Source organism: Pinus tabuliformis, chromosome 6 (genome assembly GCF_031772625.1).
Source record: "Pinus tabuliformis cultivar Carrire ecotype Pingquan chromosome 6, CPIR1, whole genome shotgun sequence".
In the NCBI taxonomy this organism is placed as follows: domain Eukaryota; kingdom Viridiplantae; phylum Streptophyta; class Pinopsida; order Pinales; family Pinaceae; genus Pinus; species Pinus tabuliformis.
This window is the reverse complement of record NC_142292.1, coordinates 1,686,675,236-1,686,697,775: the sequence shown is the minus strand read 5'-3', so window position 1 is coordinate 1,686,697,775 and position 22,540 is coordinate 1,686,675,236.

The window sequence follows — 22,540 nt, the reverse complement described above, 5'->3', positions numbered from 1 at the left end:
TATCTTCTTCATATTCCGGAAGAAGGGAACGATGGTGGTGATCATTCCATGGTGCCCCCTCAATCATCATTGATTGTAAGATTCCTTCGTCAGTCCCATGTACTTTTGACCAAGGATCTAATGGGGTTCCAGATTATCTAGACCTATCTACCCAAACGCTTGATGAGCGTTGATTTGGGTTCGCCTCCCATGCTTGAAACATTGATTGCTACAATATTTCTAAAGGGCTTGGGGGCAAAACCATTGAACGATCCATGTCGACCTTCGTGGAAGATATCATGTTGCAGGTTGCTACAAACGGTATATTTCCCATAAAAATAGGAGGTGGTAGCGCGAAAGTTCCCATCAATGTGGGGTCTTTCAATAATCCTACTCCGATATCTTGAATCGAATGGTTGCTCTCATGGATAATGGGAATGCTTCCTGTAACTTGTGAACCATTAGGGAGGAAATTCTGTTGGTCGACGATCGTAATCCCTCCTTCAAATGGGAATGCGATCTTCCTAAAATAAGTCGACACGACAGCTGCCATGGCATAAATCCATGGTCTACCCAGTAGGATGTTATAGTCAAGATTTCCATCAATGACCTCAACATCAATTTCTACTGTCTTTCCTCCTAGTTCAACTTTCAAGTTATTAAGGATACCGTAAGGGGTATAAGTCCTTCCGTCGAAAGCTTTTAATGTTGTCGAAGATCGTGACAAGGTTGGAGATCCTAAAGTTTTCCAGCAGCTCATCGACATAATACATGTTGATGCTCCCTCATCAATAATTGTTCTGTGAACAGTTTTGTTGAGGGCTTTCACTTGAATAAGGAAAGCTAGCTGAGCTGGTAACTGAGGATCATATCCCTTGTGATCAAAGGATACAAGATTGGAATCCTTAGGATCAACCCCACCAATTGCTGATAACAAGGCCTGCCTTTGGGTTGGACAATTTTGTAGTACTTCAAGAGTCGACATAGCGGATGGCGATTGTGCCAAATCTTCCACTATGTTATAATGCTGCGCCGCTCTGGCGCGAGGATTAAATGTCGACTTGTGTACTACACCCTTTGGCGGTTTTATTGTTAATTCAGGGATGATGGGTGGTACAACTTCTGTCGAAGTTGTTGTCGAACTACTCGGTTGATCTTTACCTTTTTCGTTCGACAGCTGAGGATTCCCATAATCTTTGTTCCTTGTCGAAATCAAAGCATCATTCTGCTGTTTCGAAACCGACAACATAAGTACTTGCGACGGGGAAGCATTTCCACTATCAACCAGATTTTGACCTGGGTTGGGAAATGGATCAGTTAACACAGCTGAGGTTTGGGAACTTTTAAAGAACCTCTTTAACTCAGCTTTGAATGGGCAATTCTTTGTGCCATGATCCTTATCATCACATATTAGACATGGATAATTTTGTCTCCCTTTCCCAGGAGGGTTTGAAGAATTTTTTCCAGGGGATGACTCACCCTGTTTCTTCTTCTTCCCTTTGTTTTGCTTTTTCTTGCTTCCTGGTTGATTGGTTTCTTTGCCCTTATCTGCTGATACGGCATTTACTTCCGAAGCAAGAATTTCTTCTTTTGCATTTTGATCTGAATTCTTACGGGCTTTCTTTGATGAAGCCTTTATCGATTTCGTGTTTGCTGTGCCAATCACGCCATCACCGGCATGAGAGTCACTATTTGATTTAGGAGGGGGAGGAATTGAAAATTCCAGTCTAGGGGCGTCAGGTATTTTGTCGTAGAGCGTGCCAGACTGAGTATAAACTAAGTCCAAATATTGTGCACGAGCGATAACTTGCTCCTCTGTTACGACTCCCCCCTTAGCCACATCTTCCGTTATAGCAGGAAGTAACGACTTTATAAACCATTCAGCTAACAGCTAATCGGGAACGTATGTTTTCACCATCCTTCGACGACGACACCACTCATGTATATGATCATATATATGGGTAGCAGTTGTCTGTTTGAAGTTGGTTAATATTTCTGTTCCCGTTTCATACCTTATCAGTAATTGAAAATGGGTTAAGAAGGTCATGGCTAGGGAACTAAAATTGTCGAAAGAGGCTCTTGGCAATTCAATATACCATTTAGCCGCTGGACCTGTCAATGTCCTCTGAAAAAGGTGAAGCCTTATCGAATCGTCGTTAAGGGTGTTCGACGAACACCACAGATGAAAAGTCATCACGTGATTCGATGGGTCTTCACCTGGATTTCCATTGAATTTAGGAATGTCAGATGGAAGTTTATGAGGAATCGCTGGCCACCAAGGGGCATAAGCAATCGGATCGTTGGTTAAATGGTGTAAATCGGGTAACTCTAAAGTTGCCACGAATGGCAACTGTTGATTCAGGTTAGGCGAAGCGTAACCAGGGTACGATGGAATCGCTTGAGCAGTGGGCCTTTGCATACCAACATAATGTAATTGATGTTGGTATGACTGATACGGTTGGTGGACTTGGCCACTGTAAAGTGGTTGATTTTGACCGTTTTGGATATATGGTTGTCCATTGTTCGCAAAGATCTGCTGCTCAGAACCTTGGTACACTTGCTGGAATTGCGGTTGTTGGTATTGCACTAACCATGGTTGTGAAGCCATGTTCTGTTGTGCTATGCTAACCGTTGGACCAAGGTGTGGGGTAATTGTACCCGTTTAGACCTGTGTCGCCCCACCAGTTGGTGATTGTGGTTGTGACCCATGATCAAGTGGCTGTTGCATTACAACCTGAGAAATCTGAGGTTGGCATGCAATAGGTATCGCTTGAACTTGTGACACTGTTACAATAGCCGGTGTGGTTGGGATGTTCATCATAGGTACACACTGTTGCATAGAATATACAACCCTTGGTTGTTGAGGTAGCATAGGCACCCAACTACTTGACGCAATTCCAGTATAACCTGAACATTGTTGTGAACTCACGTATGGGTACCTTCCCGGAGGGGGTAATGAAAGGGCATACTGCCCCCCATACGGTATCAATCCATAACTCAAGGGGATTGATTGCCCAGATTGACCTCCAAATGGGTCAAGTTGGCGAGTTTCAACATAAGAGTTGCCGGGTATTACTCCGGATGAACAAACTGGAACAGACCATACTGTCGAAATAGTCCCTTGGTGGACTCTTCTAGCTGTTGTGAGCTAGTTGGGACAGCTGGTATGCCGACAAACATTGTCGGAGTGACGGCAGGGGCTTCTGCTGTCGCTGTGTCATTTGACACAGTCCTAGATGATGACGGTTGTTCAGATATTTTAAGTCTATCCAATAGATTTCCTAGCGATTCTACAGGAACTTCCACTTGTGGTGGATTAACTTCTGATGAAGGAAATAGAGTGACCCCGACTCCAAAATGAGTTGGAGTACTTGCTTGTGGATCCTCTGCAATTTCCTCTATCGCAATCAAACCCGGTGGAAGAGGAAGACCGTCAGGTCCGTAAAATATTTCTGGTGCCGAAGAAGCGGTTGTTTCGACAGCGACAGTTGTTTGAGGAACAAAACTCTCTGGACCGGTTACAGATGGAACTGGTTCAGTTCTACAAGTATTTGCCCCCAGACTAGGATCAGTATTACTGTCCTTCTGTGGCTGTTGAACTTCTTCTATAGAGTCAGGGTTTCCAGAAATGTTAGGAGTAAATGGAACCTCAGATGCAATTGGAACACTTGTTCTAACTTTTAAAGGAGATTTTGAACCGGTTAAACGAGTTCGCTTTGTCCGTACTGTTTTCGATTCCGGAGACAAAGACGGTTGACTCGTAAGCCTCCGGGAACGACGGGGTTTCAATTGACTTTCTTCCACGATTGCGGATTACTCGATCAACCAAAATATTAAAAGGGGAAAATTTGTGTTTCCGAATTGAATGAATTTTATTAGACGCTTTTAGACACAACTTGCTTTTTCACTTTTTAAGAGTCGAGAAAAAGCTAAAGATGACTCTAGTCTCCTTCGATGTATTAACGAGCCCGAAGTGACAAATGCTCGGTTGGACTTTTTCAGTTATAGAGTTTGAAAAAGGCCAAAAGAAACTGCTCTGGAGATCTAGGCAGAGGGTGTGCCAAACCTTTCGCAAAACCACAGAATACGTTTTACAGTACGGGTGGTCGATCTTCGTGAATGCTGTGTTCACTGCATTGCGATCAGTAGGGTGGCCGACACGGCTTCCTATGGATAAAAGATATATGCCTATAGGGGTCTCCCAATATATACGTGACGGTACGTGGGAGCACAAGTCCGTATTAGTGCCACCGACTCTCAGGAGGAATCACCCACCTTCGTCGAGATCGACAGTCACTACGTTTAACGAAGCCGGAACACGTCTCTAGCTTAGACCTCTATGTGTTTGCGTTATGTTTCAAAGCGTTGTTAGGTTAATTCAATATATTTTAAGTTGATCTTTTTAAAGTTTGCCTTTCAAGGTTCACCACGAAATGTTTTGATACAAATTCCTAAATGCAGTCTAAGATGAGAAGCAAGCTTTTTCAATCTTTCCGACTTATGAAAATCTTAACTATTGAGGGAAAAGAAAGACAACATCTTTTCACACAGATCAAAGAGCATACACTAATGCACTTTTTCCCTAAATCAACATACAAACTTATCAAACGCAAAATGCAAAATGCAGGTATTTCTTTTCTCTTTCTTAATGTTGGTGTAATACAAAAAGAAAGCTGTTGTATAATTTCGAATTCAATTTCAAGCGAAAGTAAACAAGCTTGTCCAAAATCAAAAGACACCTTAAGATTTACTTGTTTCGACACTAGAAATATATAAATTCAAACCATATGACGAAAGAAACAGCTCAATCAGCTATGAACAGCAAACAAACTAACTCTTAAGATCAAAACGACACTTATCACAGGTCTAGATCTAAGAGGCCACAGCAAGACTAGTTCACTTTCGTAATGGGAAACTGCAAATGATACAAGAAATACACAAAGAACAAACACAGTTTATTTATACAACCGAGGCGGAATAGTGGCAAGGAAAGTTGGTTTCAGATAGGTACATTGACTGGTAACAGGCTGCAAAAACAAGGGTGAAAACAGGGCAACAAACAGGAGGGAACCCCAGTAGCACTAGGCAAAACTGGTTCAGCGCAGGTAGTACACTGGCAGTTTGACCTTCAGCGCAGGTAGCCCCTTCGGGAACTGCGCTGAAATGCAGAATGCCTTCACAACACCAGCACTGAAGAGACAAACTTTCGTTTTTCTCAGTTTCTGGGTCACAGATTGCTAAAAAATTCACAGTTTTTGGCCAAATCAGAAGCTATCAGTCAAGTACACACTAAGGGATGAAAAGGAAGATGAAAAGCTATCACTAAGAGCTATTTAGAGTCCTTGTGGATCAGCTCTTCAAATCATAAACTTGCCCAGAAATTGAGCTAGAGTAGCTGCCCTCTACTTTGCATTCGAAAGACCCAAATGCAGTTCGATTCGGTACTCCCTGTGTTTATGAAATGAATAGCAAAAACACAAACAACCAACAAGATACGATCCCCAGTGGAGTCGCCAATTTGTTGTTGGGAAAAGTATCCAATACGGAATGACCCTATCCCACTCTAAGGGTGATAGTACCTCAGCAACAATCAAAGCAAAGCTATTCAAGATTACTTCTTTATGAGATGTAAGAGAGAGGAGGAAGAGATCCACTAACCGATGTCTTCCGCTAATGCTTGATCCAATCTTCTCTCTTTGCTGCTTGCTCCCAGCTCCTTGCTCTTTCACTGGCCCAGCTACACCAAGATCCTGCAAAATAACAAGAAGGGGAAACTACAAGAAGCATACATTCATAATTGATTCAAGGATTAGAATAAATCAAATATACAAGTATAACAATACACCATTGAGACACATGCATATAGAAGAACCTTAAATGCTTTATTAGTGGAAGAAGTAAAGTTCAGGAAGTGATACAACCATAAAAGGCCCAATCCAGCATCACCTCCCAGCATAAAGAAATCTCCTCTTCACCTCCTTCAAGCAAATCACCCAATAGTTCTATACTCAAACCAACAACACTTCCTTACATTCACAAGATTCCAGCCTCCTTAGACCTCATGAGAGAGCTATATATATAGGAGTTTTGGAGAAAGGATGAGTCAGCTTGAGCTTGGCATGGAGCTGACTAGTGTCCTCTCCCACTTCAGTTATTCTTCAGTTCTTGAGTCCACTTGGAGGTTCTTGCTTCCACTTGGAGATCTAGATCCTCTTACTCATCACTAGGCGAATTCCCTGATCCAAGTGTCATTTTGGAAGCTTCCTGGGCATTGACACCTTGAGGAATGACTGTGCCACTTGGCCAAACTCGCCCAACGCAGGTAGCCTTCTTTACAGTTGACATTCAGCGCAGGTACAGAGTGGAGCAGTTGACATGATCCACAATTAGCTTGTTTTTGAGTGTTTTCAGGTGGAGAACTGATATTCAGTGCTGTGGTTTGCTGACCTTGTTCCTCTAGGGGTAGGAACAACATGTTTAGGGACTTTGGATCCCTTAGATTATTGACATTTCATGCTTCATGCTGTAAGGCACAAAAATGTCTATAACACTTACTATGAGCACTCTGTAAATCTCTGTTTCTGGAAAACTATTAGACCAACAAATCAGAAGCTCAGGGAAAATTTTCATCCATAACAAAAGCATGGAGGTCGGTTTCTTGGGCTTGGGAATTATGGGCAAGGCAATGGCAGTAAATCTACTCCGAAATGGCTTCAAAGTGACCGTGTGGAATAGGACAATGTCTAGGGTAATGTTTGATTAATGCGCAACCTCTTTAAATTTTCTCTGCTTTATGGATGTTAAAATGGGTAGTTTTGTATTTGGATTTCATGACAATGATGTCATTTGCTTTGGCAATCAAGAAAGCTATCGTTTTTAAAAATAGATTGAACCCATTTTTTCTATCAAACGATAGCACTCCACACTATGTGTCACTGCTCAGAGACTGAGAGATTGGATTAGCTTGCTTGATATAGATGCACTGTAATCAATCGGATGAAGTTTATTCAGACCAAGGATATATATATGTTGCCACCAATGTCACTGAACACTTGGCCAGTTATGTGACAATAGGTGCTTGGTTTCAAATCCTTGCTAGGTGAGAAGCACTAGTTGACACTGACAGGTTTATTATAGATGCCATCCACAAATGTAGAGAAGCATCCCTTGTGGATTTCCCTATTAGGTTTTCCTTTATATGTGTGTTAATGTGTGAGTGAGAGTGAGTATTGCAGACTGGGTTCTTTAGACTTCCTACACAGAACATCCTGCCACTCTGAAAAGGAGTTCATAGTAGTTCATCAGGTATTCTATGTTTAGGTTTTTGTTTCGGATAAACTCAGAACAAGAAGGGCTGTTGGAGTCTAATAGTAGTCCTGTGAGTTCTTTTGTACTGAGATCTTATATTTAACATTCATAGTGAACTTTGTTTTTCACCTATTAGCAATTATTGATTATGACTATGGAGACCAACGTGTTGTCACTCGTCAATTCTAGTTCAAAATACTGTTGCACCCTGCCCGCCTGTGGGCAGCTTTGCTGGATCTTTTGGAAAGGGTGATTGGGGAGTGCCATGCATCATTGAAACTGCTATGCTTTTTTTAAACAAAATTAGGGTCTTTGTGTTGGTATGTGCAAAATAAGTCACACAAAAAAAGAAGTAACATGAAAAATAAGAATGAAAAGTGTTGCCAAAAACTAGAGTTTTCATTAATAAAACACTGATAGTATAAAGTAAACTCCACTAAATGTGTGTAGTGGCATAAGAGCTCCTGCTGACCTCTGACGTCATGTTGGGAACATGGATACCTAATAAACATGGAGTTATGTTTGAGCTTTAGGCTTTGCGAGCTCAAAACTGATAAGATAGCCTATTATTAATAGACGTATAGATGTAGAACCATAGTTGGTCCCCCAACTTTGAAATACCATTTGTTAGGACCAACTACACTGTTTGACACATCTATTACAAGGGCTATTAGTAACAACCTTAAGATACGCTTCAATATTGAATGAAGCAAATAGCATAAGGCTTAGACATAAAAAGTACCGTTTTGGATATGATTTTAAGTACTCTTGACAAACTAACGTAGAATTGTGAAGACGATTCTAATCTAAGAGGATTGTTAAGTGTTGTTGTGCCTCTAGTGATCACCTTCAACCACTTTGATGTCCTGACGTTAATTCTCTAGGCTCTGATCTAAAATTGTTTGGCCTGTAGTCTAACCTTCCACTACAAGCCTCTTCCTAAGCTCATTGTTCAAGATTAGCACTACGAGACTCTTGCCAATGCCAGTTTGTAAATCTTATCGGAGTCAACTCTGCCCATAAGTTTTCTATAAGATTTCCACTGCTGACACCCAATTGGTTAATCTCTCTCTAGGTTTATGATAACGCATGGGACCTCAAACACTTGTGTTTCAAAATACAGAAATAAATACATTCATTTGCCCGATTGAAATTATGCATTCTGTGAGAACAAATACAGAAGTAGTAAAGAAGCAGAAATACATTCATACACATGAGGGACTGCAAGGCTGCATTTTTTGGTTTTTTGGTAAGCTAACCAAATTTTATATTAATAGAGAGTACACGATAAAATACAGTCAAGGCAAATTGTGGCCACTAGGAAAACCAGGACCATAAATATCAGTGTTTTTCTTTCAAGATTGCAAGGCAGAGTCCTCTAAATCTAGACCCTTCGTAATGGCATGGCCTAGATAACTGCTAATACAACATAAAAGATAATTGACTGGATTCACATAACCAAACTAGGAGGTCTAGTTCCTATTTGTAAAGCTAAAAAAGGATAACAGGTGTTGCTAACCCAGCAGTGCACATGCGTGCTTCTGCTACTGCTAAGTGTCCTCCTTTTCCTCAATATCTTCATCAATCAGGGTGGGGTTGAAAACGGTAGCTTCAAACTCCTAAACAAGTTCTGCCATTTTAATTGAGTTGGGATTAACATCCTCTGGGTCTGTCACAATGATGTCAATCTTAAAAACTGGTCTGCAGATTACTTCAGACCTTTTATCCATTAATTCCAGTTCATGGAGAATTGCTTGTTGTTGTTGACCCCTCTCTTCCACAACCTGTGTTATGAAAGATTTGTTCAGCTAGTAAAGCTCTGTCAGCTTGGAAATGTTGGTGTCTCTGGAGCGAGAGGACCCCATTTCTGGAACCCAGTCCCTGAATTCTGCCTGAACCGGATCATTGGTCATTTTTTGCCTGACCTAATTCTCTATGTAGGGGACCTCCTCCTTGACGATATTGGTGAAGCAAAGCTGATAATTGGATGCAGTAGTCATGGCATCAGCCTAGGCATGAGTAGTTCGATGAGGGAGCTGTGGGTTCAGGGTTTTCCTGCTTTCCTGGTGCCCCTTTAAGCCCCAGGTTAGCTGGATTTCAGATGAGTAACACCTTTGGGATTGAGCATGTTGGCCCAAGGACAAGTAACAAAAAATGGATGAGGGTAGGTTGCAGAGAAGGATTGAGAGAGGCCACTGGAATCGTGGGAAAGGTATCAAAGCCAGGATATCAACCACCCACCTGGAGAGGAGAACCAGAGAAGGATACCCCAGGTTGTCCAACAATTTTTCACCTAACTGTGGAGGGAGAGCCTTGCCTTCACAGGCCTGGTGGAGAGTTGAGATAGAATGAAAATTAAACCAGCCTGATATACTGAAAAGACAACGTGAAAACAAACCAGGAGTACAGAACTTGGAAGTGAGACAAGAACAGCAGCGATGTGCAGCTTTCCTTGATTCCCCAATCTTTCTCCATATCCTACTCCCCAGGTAAACCATTAGAAATTTAGAAGCTAGAGCTTTCATTGCTGCTTCAAACATAATGCTGCGGATGGTAGGAGTAATGAAACATTACTAATTGGACTTCTGCAATGAGAGCTCTTGTCCAGGCCACTGCCATATTCATAATCCACAACATGAATGAGCCCATGCAGTTGTGTTCTCAAGTGCCCTCTGGCATCTGTCTTGTCAATCCTCCCAAGCACCCCATCCTGGAGACTGTAAGACTGCATTGAATAAGCAACGGGAATTGATATAATGTAGTTCAAATATTTTCATGCCCAATTGGAATCCCTTTGATCATTTTTTTTAACTTGGACAAATTAGATTGCCTTTGGAATTCATTGAGGGTATTGACACTGGATAGTTAACTTTGGCAACTGTGGAGAGTGCATCAATTAAACAACAAATAAGGATACAAATTGTTGTTCTTTATCCAAATTGCAAGAAACTGAATTCATAACCATGCTTCAATTATTCTTTTTTGACACTATCACAACTGATTTATGCAAGTACATTTCATAGTGTTTTAAAGTACAAAACATAAAACAAACATATTGCTTTAGCCTCATGAAATCCTTGCAATTATTCTTTTATGAAGGTTCTACTTTCACATTTATTAGTTGATAATTTGTATCTTATACTCATATTATATCTTATTGTGGACTTGGCATTTCAAAAGTAGGTATCTTTATCTCTAACTTTGTTTCTAGTGCATAATTCACCCATTGAGTTCCTACGTGCTTAAAAAGTAGCATTGACAGAATACAATGCATAACACTGAACATTTGCCCCAACTCTAGGAACAATTATCCTTCCACAAATTATTTTTTGAAGGATAATCATAGCTGGCATTCCCTGGTTTCTTCATTGTGTGTTGTCTATATTTTGGCTTTGGGACCTATACTTTGTATGCACCAGATGAGTCCATTAAAATGGATTTGTTCACCACTGGGCACCAATGCTAATCATTTTATTGCATTAGACCCAATGCACTCTGGAATGACATGGCATGACATGAAATACAAAATTTAAGAATGTTCTCAAAAAAAAAAAACCAACAGTCAATAGGACTGTAATATGACAAAGTATTGGGAGTACCTAATGCATCTATAAAAATAGTGATCAGTTGTATAAGAAAGTGTGTAGAACATGCCACTAGTTTCAGGAGGCATGCCTTATAAATTCCCGCAATGAAAAGGAGGTGATTGGACACAACATGTCATGTAAGTGCTTGCCCTGCTGTAAGGAGGTACAAAATAGTCATTAATTAGCATATCCTACTTGAAATATCTTACATAAAGATATATGTTAAATTTTTACTACATATATCTCATCTATTTTTCCAAGAAAAAAGGCGTACCTTATTTGTTTCGAGTAGAAAAGATAAAGTTACATTCTGAAGGTGTCTCTAACACATGGTATTGAAGAGCGTAGACCACAATACACTACTAATATCGAGGATAATTGATTCAATAGCTTGAGTATTTTTATAATTCTAACCTCTTTAGAGTCACCATATAGGTAAGATAAGATAATTTTATTAATATCCAACAAATGATCACAACAGTTGTTCAGTGGGACTAAAGGATACATCTATTGTGAATACAATGTGGATTGCAAAAGCAGCTCCTATATAAGGATATCTAAGTGTCAAAGCTAACTATACCATGCAAAATCATTTAGGAAACAAACATATTATCCCTTCTAAAGAGAGGAAAATGATCAAAACCAATCAGGAAGTACTCATATAAGGTCAGAAACATAGAAACTTGCCACCAGATAGTCTACATGAATGATTGAATCTAGGTAGAAAACTGTTGATGAGTTGGAGGAAAGCTACACCTTCCCTAGTTTCAGTTACTACAAGCAAATCCAGCCTGTCCATCAACTGCCTCTTTGGATAGTTTATCTGCTGGTTCATTGAGTTCCTTGAATATGCATGCAAAGAAAATGAAGCAAACCTGGATATGAAATCTGAAGCTACCAGATGAGAATGGCTAATTTTTTGATTTCCAAACATGCCGTTGAGCAGTTCACTACCATAAGTGAATCACCATAGCTCTGGAGCTCTGTTATCCTCCTGTCTAGTGCCAGTCAAACCAGAATAGCAACAACCAGTAATTCAACACTGTTGTTGTTGTCCCTATCCAATCCGCATTTGAACTCTAGACAAAAATTATCGGTGGAAATAATATATCTCCATATCCACTTAATCCGGGATTTTCAAAAAATCCCCATTGCTTAGTCTGTTGGTATCTAGGCCACCCACCAGCCTGGGAGCTTTAGTCTTCACTTGCTGCTCCAGTCCTCGATAAGCAAACTGGATTTTAAATAATGTGAAGAGGTGTTATAATTTGATCCTCAAATATCATTGAGTTTCTGGTGAGCCACAAAGCCCAACAGGCAGTCAGTGGAAGGGCTCTATGAGCTTTCGCCAATGGATCATCCCACCACTTCTTGAATACATTCTCCACCATTTCGCTCTTCCAGAAGTCACATTCACTTATATTACATTTATCTAATCAATGATCCAACATATTATTTTGGCCATTCTGATGTCAATATATCCTTCATTATTGTCATAAGGCTTACAACCATAAAGCAATTACTTGAGTATTATCAATGCCATTTAGAAAACAACAAAAAACAAGAAAGGCTAGTCAGAGTTGTGAAGAATAATAGCTATCACATAGAAATTAAATTGAAAATTTAATCAAGTCATCAAGTGACTAAAAGTTATCAATGGGACTGAATGATTGGCATGTACGGTTCAGCAATGTGGGAATGCCTGATGCTGGTGATATCCCTCTTGGGAAAATTACCCTTAGGGTGCAATTTTGAGTTAGGGTTTTTAATAAATCATGAAAGAATTACATTTCATAACAACAATGCAACATTCCTCAATCCATATAACAACAACGATCCTTTCAGTTAATGTACCAATGGTATAAAAGATACTCAAACAACCATATGTTCTTCAGCGAATAATTATAAATTCGGGATAATTGACCAATAAACAACGAACCTATATAGCACGACGCTCTAACCAATTGAGCTAATAGGGCACCTTCTAGTGGAATTGATAGTGCACTAATCCGTTGCTTGCCATTATTTTGGTTTTGGTACCACCTTATAGCATATCCAGGTTCAAATTCTATTTTCCATGAAGGACAGTTGAATTTGTTTCAACTCTAATTGTTATTGAGGGGTTCCACAAGGATGTCACATGAGCATTTATGATGCCAATTTTAACGTAGGTAGCCACTTATGATAAGGTTATATTTTGCAATTCCATGTTGTTATTTATGAACATTATATACATTTGGTTGGACACGTGAAAATCAATTGAAGGATTTGGTATTGATGATGGAAATGTTGGATGTATGACCAAATGTATGACTTACTTAGTTACAATTTATCTAGTGCATGACTTGTCAGAGTTATTGTTGCATCGTATAGGCTCGTATGGATATGATTTATCTAATCAATGACTTAGTGAAATTATGATTTTTCTGATGTAATATTTATTTCCAGTATGAACAACAAAAATTGACATGTGGACACTGGACTTAATAAACATGATGTTTAAGATCATGTATCTATATCTATTTTGTGGTTATATATATGCATGGATGAGAACTAAACTACAGATTGGAAAGAACTGTATGATAACTAAGATCTACTATTCCATTGGGGAAGGTTGAGATGACCAATGAGGAAAGGTACGATGTACATTGTTCTATTACATTTGGTATCTACTTGATATGCACTCTTATGACACAAGTAAAATGAAAATGACAGGTGGCAAGATGACCTGACTGGATTATTCGATGACAAGTCCAACCAGCTCTATAGTGTGGTCCATGTTAGGGTGTTGACCCTAGTTTTGAAGGAGGGGTAGAGGCATTTCCCATCATGTATCCTCTGAAACCTGGAATCGTGGGAGGGCAATGGTGGACATGCTCCCCTAGACGTGTGATGATGATTGCTAGTTGCCTGCTGGGGAAGTTAGGTTGATATATTCGACACTTCCACCATGTCAATTTTATCAATGGTTAGTATGGCCTTTGCCACTGATAAAGCAGCAAAGGACGGATAGGGTGGAATGGAAGTAGGTCAGGATTGATAGGAGGATATAGATCAGTTGGAGACTCTTGATGGGAAGTAATGTCATTGTCTGACTTATTAAATTTTTCTGTTATAACTCTCTCTGGTTTGCTATGCTTTCGAACTCCTTGTATCTTTTCATTCTAACTTCGGGACGAAGTTTTTTTAAATAGGGGTGTATGTAATGCCCCACTTAAATCTTATCCTACAAATTTCATTAATGTTTACATTATCTGAAAATATTGAGAAATATTGGTCTAATATAAAATTCATGATTTCTATTATTGAAATTCCCAACTTACCTTCGCAAATTGAATCTTAGGTAGGATATGGTCTCCTTCCATTATTTCCAATAATATATGTATTCATCTCACATTCCCCAATGTACCCTCACATTTACTAGGGAGAAGACATGGTCCTCTCCATTTAATTACATCTTACATTCCCCAATGTACCCTCACATTTACTTGGGGGAAGACATAGTCCTCTCCATTTAATTATCAATATATATATTCATCTCACATTCCAAATGTACTTTCAGATTTACTTGGGAGAAGACATGGTCCTCTCCCATTAATTTCCCAATTTTATATTCATGTCACATTTCCAAATGTACTCCCAGCTTACTTGGGAGAAGAGAAGTCAACTGTAAGGATGGATGAGAAGTTAATGACATTAATGAGAGGTGGTTGAGATGGAGAAGAGAGGGAGGGTATAAAAAGGGAAGGGGGAAGGGAGAAAAGGGGAGGTTGGGCCTTGCTTATGATTTTGGGGGTTGGTTTTGATTTTAGAATTTGTTGTGATTTTTGGAGACCTTAGGAACTTGTGGAGGTTTCTTGGGTTGTTGAGAGGAGGGAAATATTGTTCATCTTGGTCTGGATCATTCATCTTGGACACACACACTACATCTGGTTGGACTTGGGCTTGGAGGGCTAGGGAACCTATGGAGGTTTCCTGGGCTAGGAATTATTTCCTAGTTGGCTGGGAGGTAAATCCAATTGGGTCAGTCAAGAGGAGCATTCAACAGGAGCAACAGCTCAAAGGCATCTCCACCAGCCACTGGTACAGGTATTCCTCTGTAGATTACTCAGGTAAATTTATTAAAATGAAATGTTCTCCATAAGTTATAAGGATTAGAATGTAAATGGTAAAATTTTATTTGTTTAAAAGTCTTGTAAGAAAGTAAACTATTGCCTCTTATTGCATTTAAATTCATCAGAAATAGATCTGTTAGAAGACCCTAGGATTGGGCTCTTACAATCAAGGATGTCCTATTTCACCTCTATTGTACATTATTTTGGCAGAGTCTCTTATTCAAAAACTTGAATTTGAAAGGAACTTTGGTCATCTCTCGAGCATCCATTTTGTGCATTGGGTCAAGAGCATCAACCATTCCTAGTTTGCATATGACACCCTCTTCTTTGGAGAAGAATTGACCATTATTGCCACCAAATTTAAAATACCCTAAAATTCCTTAATGATTCTAGAGTTCTAGCCAATTCTAAAAAGAGCCATTTGTACACCTAGAATAATAATAGCGAAATCCAAGCAACCATTTGTAGAATTCTACATGATCCAATTCAAGAAGGTTGATCTGTCTTATGTTATCTAGGTATTACTGTCTGCCTCAAACCCTTCCCCCACCTATCTTGGCTTCCTCTTCTTACCATATTCAAGAACAAATTCACCCAATGGAGAGCTCAATAGATAAACCCTATTGGTAAAGTTGTCTTATTGAAATCCATTCTTGTTTCTCTCCTAAATTTCCAATTCTTAGGTCTCTTGGCCCTAGTAGGAGTAAAAAGTGCTATTCCCAAGAGAATTGTAAATTTTTATGGAAAGTATGAAAATCAAATACAAAGAAATTCCACCTTGTTAACTGGGTTGTGGTCCATGTTCCAAAGTGTCATGGAGGTTTGGGAGTTAGAGATACATCCTTAATGAATGTGGCATTGGGCACAAAACTATTATGGCATTTTATAACTGAGAAGGGTGATTGGTTGAAATAGGTCCTCTATAAAATACATATTTGGAGAGATTGAAAGAGCTACTTGGAATATAGTTAGCCTCATCATGGGGGCTCTCAAATTTATTGTTTTTTGGTAGTATTTTCCCCCCTCCTAAAATCTAAATTAACTTGGATTCTAGATAATGGATCACAAATGAAATTTTGGAATGAAAGCATTATTGGATGGACTCCATTTTCATTTCTTCCCTTGCATATATTTAAAGATGGGATCAAGATGAAGTATGGCTAGGTTGGTTCTTGGGAATTTCCTCCTCCCCTCTCCCCACCCGCAACTTCCTGACCTTACTCCTCTTGTTGATATTATCCTCTCCAGGATACTCAAAATTTTTTGCACACAAAGGATATGAATCCCTTTTATTCCAAGATGGCTCTCCTTTTAAGTCTAGAATTTGGAATCAAATCTAGGACTCAAATGGGATTTCCATTTTTTTTTTGGATTTTGGCTGACAAAAATTACTTTAAAATTTAATAAATCAAGGCATCCAACACCCTTCAATATGTGCCCTATGCAAATAAAACAATGAGAATATCTCCCAGTTCGTAATGTGGCAGCAACGCCGCCTGTAAAATATACACTGTAGGGGGGGTCCAGGGAGGCTACGACCTTTGGGAGCCCCCCCTGGTGGGGGGATCCGGGGCAGCGCCCACGAAGCTAAAAATAGATATAAAATTTCCTTGTAAAATGTTGTAATTTCGTAGTCAATCAGGCAGTTCATTAGGCGGAGATCCGACTGTAGAAGTTATGTTTAATTTAGGGTTTTTTGCCCTATAAGGAAACCCGTCGCTATATATGAGGGAATTGTATTGCGTCTATGTAGATTGATATTTTGAGTGAGAAAGAGAGAGGAGATTGTGTGAGAGAGAAGAGGGAATTACAACGGATCTGTTGTATGTTGTATATCTTTAGTTTGCTGGACAATATAAAAGGAAGGACTACCTGTTTCTCCGTGGATGTATCCCAAATTAGGTGAACCACATATATCTGTGTCTCTCTTGTTTTATGTGTTTTCTGTGTTTGTATTTCTGAAACATATTTTATGTGTTCCATTGCTCTGTAATATATAATTTTCTCACATTTATCCCCATGCATTATGTATTCATAGCTCTACCTCCTCTTAGCAAAGCCCCCCACTCCTTGATGCAGTCAAATCACATGCTCTTGAAGATAAAAATTAACCATCACAACAAGATGGTATCTTAGCATGGAATGTTTCAAACCCAATTCATTTATAAAATTGAGTCCATGGTTTTTGTTATTCTTTTTCTCAGAGTTCATTGTGCCTTAAGAGCTTCCTCTCTTTCCTTTTCTTGTGCCTCCATGCACAAAGGAAAAGCTTCCTTCCTCCGTCATTCTATGTTAATCACTATCCCCTCATTCCTTCCTCATTATATCCCTACATATTACTATAATTACCCATGTGACAACCTTTTTTTCTAATCTCTCTTGTAAATATTTATTAACTCAAAGTCTTGTAAATAATTGTGGAAATGTAAACACAATGAACTGGTCAAGAAGTGGGACATGGATTTTGAGTCTTAGGGAGGAGATTGTGTGGGAATTGGGGGATGGAAGGATGCTCATTTAATTGCTACCATAGTCTTAATTGGTGTATTTAATATTTTAATTGAGTTTAATATCCAATATGGTAGGAAGGAGGAAGGGGATGGGCTTCCTGAATGGAGGACAAACCCATATTCCTCCGTCATGTCTCGTGGGCTGTGCATGGTAGGTCAACATGCAAGAATGTGTTAGTAAGAAAGGGCTACATGAGACAGGAGGGTGGGTAGAAAGAGAGTATTCATGGCAGAGGGGAGCCTTGGAAGGAAATTTTGGGCAGTCTGATTCATAAGCACATGGTTGAGAAAGGTATGGACAACTTGAAGGAACCAAAAACTAGGGTTAGGGTTGTGGGCATCAATGTTATGGGCTAGACATACTAAGTTTGATCAACACATATGAAGCAAGCATGGGAATACTCGACGAGGTTCATTGACTCAAGTTTGGGCTATGGGTGCACGCAGTGTAGTGTGGACAAGAAAAACCAGGTGGAGGTGCAGTGTGCTCTGGATTCTCAATAAAGGGTGGAGGCTCTATTCTCTCTATATTACTGGTTTGTAGAGGGGATTTTTTGTCTTCTGAATCACTGTGGGCTTCATATTAGGACAACAACATGCTCTAGATTCCCTATATAGGGTGGAGACATTTGAGGCAGTATTGCCTACTTTAAGTGGGTGGAGAAGGGGCGGTCTTTGGATTCCTAAAAATAGTTGTCTGGATTGGTTTTAATTCCCTTGAGCACTTCTCCCTAGGCTTTGAATATGGCTTGGGGGTGGTTGACTATAAGAAAGGATAACAATGTAGTCAACCTATGATTGGGTGGAGAGTTGAAGTCCCACACTTAGTTTCCAGTTGTACACTTTATAAGATCAATTTCTTACTTATGAATTTATACACGTTAAGTTAGTGTGAATGCCTGTTGTTGTTGCTGTAGAGCAGGCTCTTGTAAAGAAGGCTATATATTTTCATATGTTGTGAGGAGAGGAATAAATGCTTAATCCTCATGGTATTGGGACTTGAAGGTTCCTGCATGGTTTCTATACTCATAGAGTTTTCCATGGATTATTGATTAGTTCGAATGTTGCTATGGTGATTGAAATCCGTTGGTATGTATATTATGCTTTAGTTAAAGTTATTTGGGTTTAATAGGTTGTTGTTTAAAGTGTTAAGCATGCATGTATATGGTTATAAAGCTTGCAGGGTTCGTAGGGTGGTATTTTCCTTACTCAAAAATCAGTGAGGGAAAGTAATGTTTCATTGATGTATTGCATGGATTTGTATTACTATGGTAGATTCCACTGGGTGTCATAGCCATAGATTTTGGCTTGGCTTTGATGCCTAAGAGGAAAGTAGGTTCATGGATGTGAGAATTGTTTTATTCGCAACTAGAGATGAGAGATTTCTTGCATGATAAGATGGTAGTGAAATCTTGCTTGTGAGGAGTTATGGGTCGATATAAACCATAGGGAAAGGCATAGTTAATTCCTTGGAGGAATTTAGGAAAATCCTAGAAAAACACTCTAGATTATAGGTCTGTAAAGCGCCTGAAATATGAGGCTAGACTAGGCTTGGTCCAAGATGGATTGGGAGTTTGGGTATTCGGGATAAAGCGTAGAACTGTTACCATTTTTTTTTGGTTAGGACTTGTTCGAGGGTCTAGACTAGTTCATGGTTAGGAATTTTTCAGGGGTCCAAGAAAGTTTGTGTTCATAGGGTAGTCTGGAGTTGGATGTGAGCCCTAGTCTAGATTAGTCTAAGGGTTTGGGGTCCTGTTAGGGCTCCAGGAAACTCTCCTAGGTTGTAGCTCAGAGATGCCTAGTAACATATAATTTTCAATATGGTTCTAGGAACTTATTGGGATGGGTGATGGTTTGGTTCAAGCCAGATAACTGCATCTACTCTGTTTTCACTCCAGACATGCATGAACACCCTCAGACTACAAGGCTTTAGACCACCAATGCTCAAAAATTTGGGGATTAGGTGAATAGAGGAAGAAGACTAACCACACCAGCAGATGCATACAAAGTGTATGATGGCCAGCTGCAATTAGTAAAGAAACTTGCAAATCTAATCTATCAATGTAGAGATAAGATGATAGTTATCTTGCATCAGATACAGGAGAAACTTGAGTGACCTACTCACTGATACATTCAATTGCCTAATCCAGAGATAAGATGACAATTATCTAGCATCAGACATAAAAGAAATCATGAATACAACACTTTAGGCACAAGCTTAGAACAGAGGAGAAATGGACATTGAGAAATTAACAACAAAAGAAGCTTGCCTTGCTGAAAATGAAGATGAGATGCTGCAAGTTACAGAATATCTACAGTCCCCAGAAGTTGAACCGAAACAAAATTTCCAACCCTGATTACATCTTTCTTCTGGCTATTTATAATCTATTGTTACAATGGCCCTTGGCCGTTTAGGGATGGAGGGGTCTTAATTGACCACCAACTATCATTAACTGTTTGACATCGTCTTTGAATGTAGTTGCTTTCTCCACTACGAAAACCTGATTAGTTCTTGTACTGTGCTGTCCTGCTAGGTGGTCGGATTGATCACGGCAGTAGAGTTCCATAACTGTTTAATTCGGTTTCTGAGTCGTGCTGTGTCCTTTTCCCCTTCGGCCATGCTCTTCTTTTAATTTAGTTTCATGGTTAGACTATCGCCAGACTGACAGAGTCATCCATCTCCTCCTTCAGGTAACAGACATGACATGGGATATGGAGTGCATGGGCAGATGAATGGTCAGGAGTGATCATGAATGGTGACCGTCGGATCGTGGGAGATGTGTGGTGGAGATCACTTTGTGGAGGCTAGCGGTCATGTTGGGAGCGGGACATGTCTGGGCCGTTAGATCTTCGGGTGATCAGATTGGACGGTTATCAGGCAAACATAGATGTATGGGTGATAATGCGTGGGGTGGTTTGATTTGAGTGGTAATGGTTTTGATTGGGTGGACATCGGGCGGTAAGTGTTAAGTGTCAGAACTCGCACGATGTCATTCAGTGGATGACACATAGCGGCGAAGGAGAGAGGAAAACCACCCTCATTGGGCGGGTACTTTTTGTGCTAGTTGTCCATGCGATATGGGCAAGGATTGTTAGATCCGGCGGGGTTGATCTAACGGTGGAGAATGGTCAGGCATGTTTCATTGATCGGAAGGAAAGTGGGCCGTGGGATCAGTGGGAAAAGATCAACGACGGAGGAAGGTGGGATGTACGAGATGTCTTTGGGGAATGTGTCATAAGCACGTAAGACATATGGGTAAGGTTTTATGGGTGTTTTTAGGGCTTTCGCGCTTGGGGCTAAGGATAGAAAGGGTTTTGTTGGGGTATGAAGTTTAATTAAGGAAGCTGGAAAGGTAAAGTGTGAGAAGAATAAGAGAAGAAGTAGAAAATGGCCTGTGTATGACCCTTTTAAGAACAACAAAGTAGACCAAGCCTTTCCTGTAACCTTCAAAAAGTCAGCACTGCACCTCAGGTCTAACAGTGGCTCCTTCTAGGGATGAAATCCTCCTGTGAGGTTTCAAGAACCATAGACCACCACCTTTTATATAAGAAACAAGATTAGAAATACTACCTAGTATTCCATTGGGCATGGAGTCTATCTAAGCCTACCCTAAAACTTTAAAAATAGCATATTTACAACACTGTGGCCTGAAAGCCTTAAACAAAATAAACTTTCAAAAACTGCCCATTGACTGGGCCATCAAAAATTGTTTCTCCTTCCAAACTTTGCAGAATGAAAGTATTGTTCCCCTAGATTTGGGAGATGACAAATGGTCCTGTCCATAGAGTATCAAATTTACCATGATTTCCTTTCTTTTCCTTTAGTACGTCCCATTTGAGAACCCAGTCACCAACTTGAAAATTGTCCATCTTTGCCTTTCTGTCAAAAGTTTCCTTGATTTTCCTTTGATGTATTGCAGACCTCTCAATCAATTGATCTCTGATCTGATGAACTTCAGCCAAGTCACTCATCCTCCTTGCCATGTCAATTTCTTCGTTTTTCTCTTCCTGTAAGAATTTGGCCATAAGGAGGATTAATTGGATTGGGAAAACAACCCCAGTGCCATATACCAAATTGAATGGGGAATTCCCTGTGGACTTCTTGGTAGTAACCCTATCAGCCCACAATGCAAACTTCAGTTTGGAATCCCAGCTCCTCTTGTTGTCTTCCAACAAATTTTTGATTATCCTTACTAGGCTTTTATTGGATGATTCTGCTAGGCCATTACCTTGAGGATAATATGAGTTGGAATGCATTAATTTTATGCCCATTAAGTCACATATGTCCACAAATTCTTTTGCCCTGAAAGCTGCTGCATTGTCTATAACCAATTTACCTGGGCAACCAAACCTGGTGAAAATGTTCTCTGTCAAGAATTTCATGACAACTTGGTGATCAACTTTCTGAGTGGGGATGGCCTCGATCCATTTGGTAGAATAATCAGTGGCTACTAAAATCCATCTATGCTGGCCACTGGAATGTGGATTAATGTCCCCTATGAAATCCAAACCCCACTGTTGAAAAGGTCCACTAGTATGTATTGGATTAAGGGGGAAAGGTTTCAGATTCTGCCTTGCTGCGAACCTCTGGCACTTGTCACAAGATCTTACAAATGAAAATACATTAGAAAATAGAGTGGGCCAATAATACCCAACTCCCAGGATCTTGTGGACTATGGTTTTCCAATAGTGATGTCCTCCACATATGCTAGAATGGAATTGGTGCATGACTTCCACATATTGCTCTTTGTCTAGGCATCTTAAGAGGATTCCGGATGGGTCCCTCCAATAAAGCAAGTTGTTGTAAATACAAAATTTGGCTGCCTTGAGCTTACGGGTCCTGGTTTGGCTTGAACTAAGGCTTGGAGGAACTTCTAGTTTCAACAAGAAGTGAACTATCCTAGAATACCACTCGCAAGAAGCTAGATTTTCAGCCAAAGACTGTGTTAGGTTCCTATACTAATAGGTGTCATATATCATGATTGACTTGGTTTAGCTCTGAAATATGTTCATACCTTTACTTGTTGCAAAGGTTTTCCAT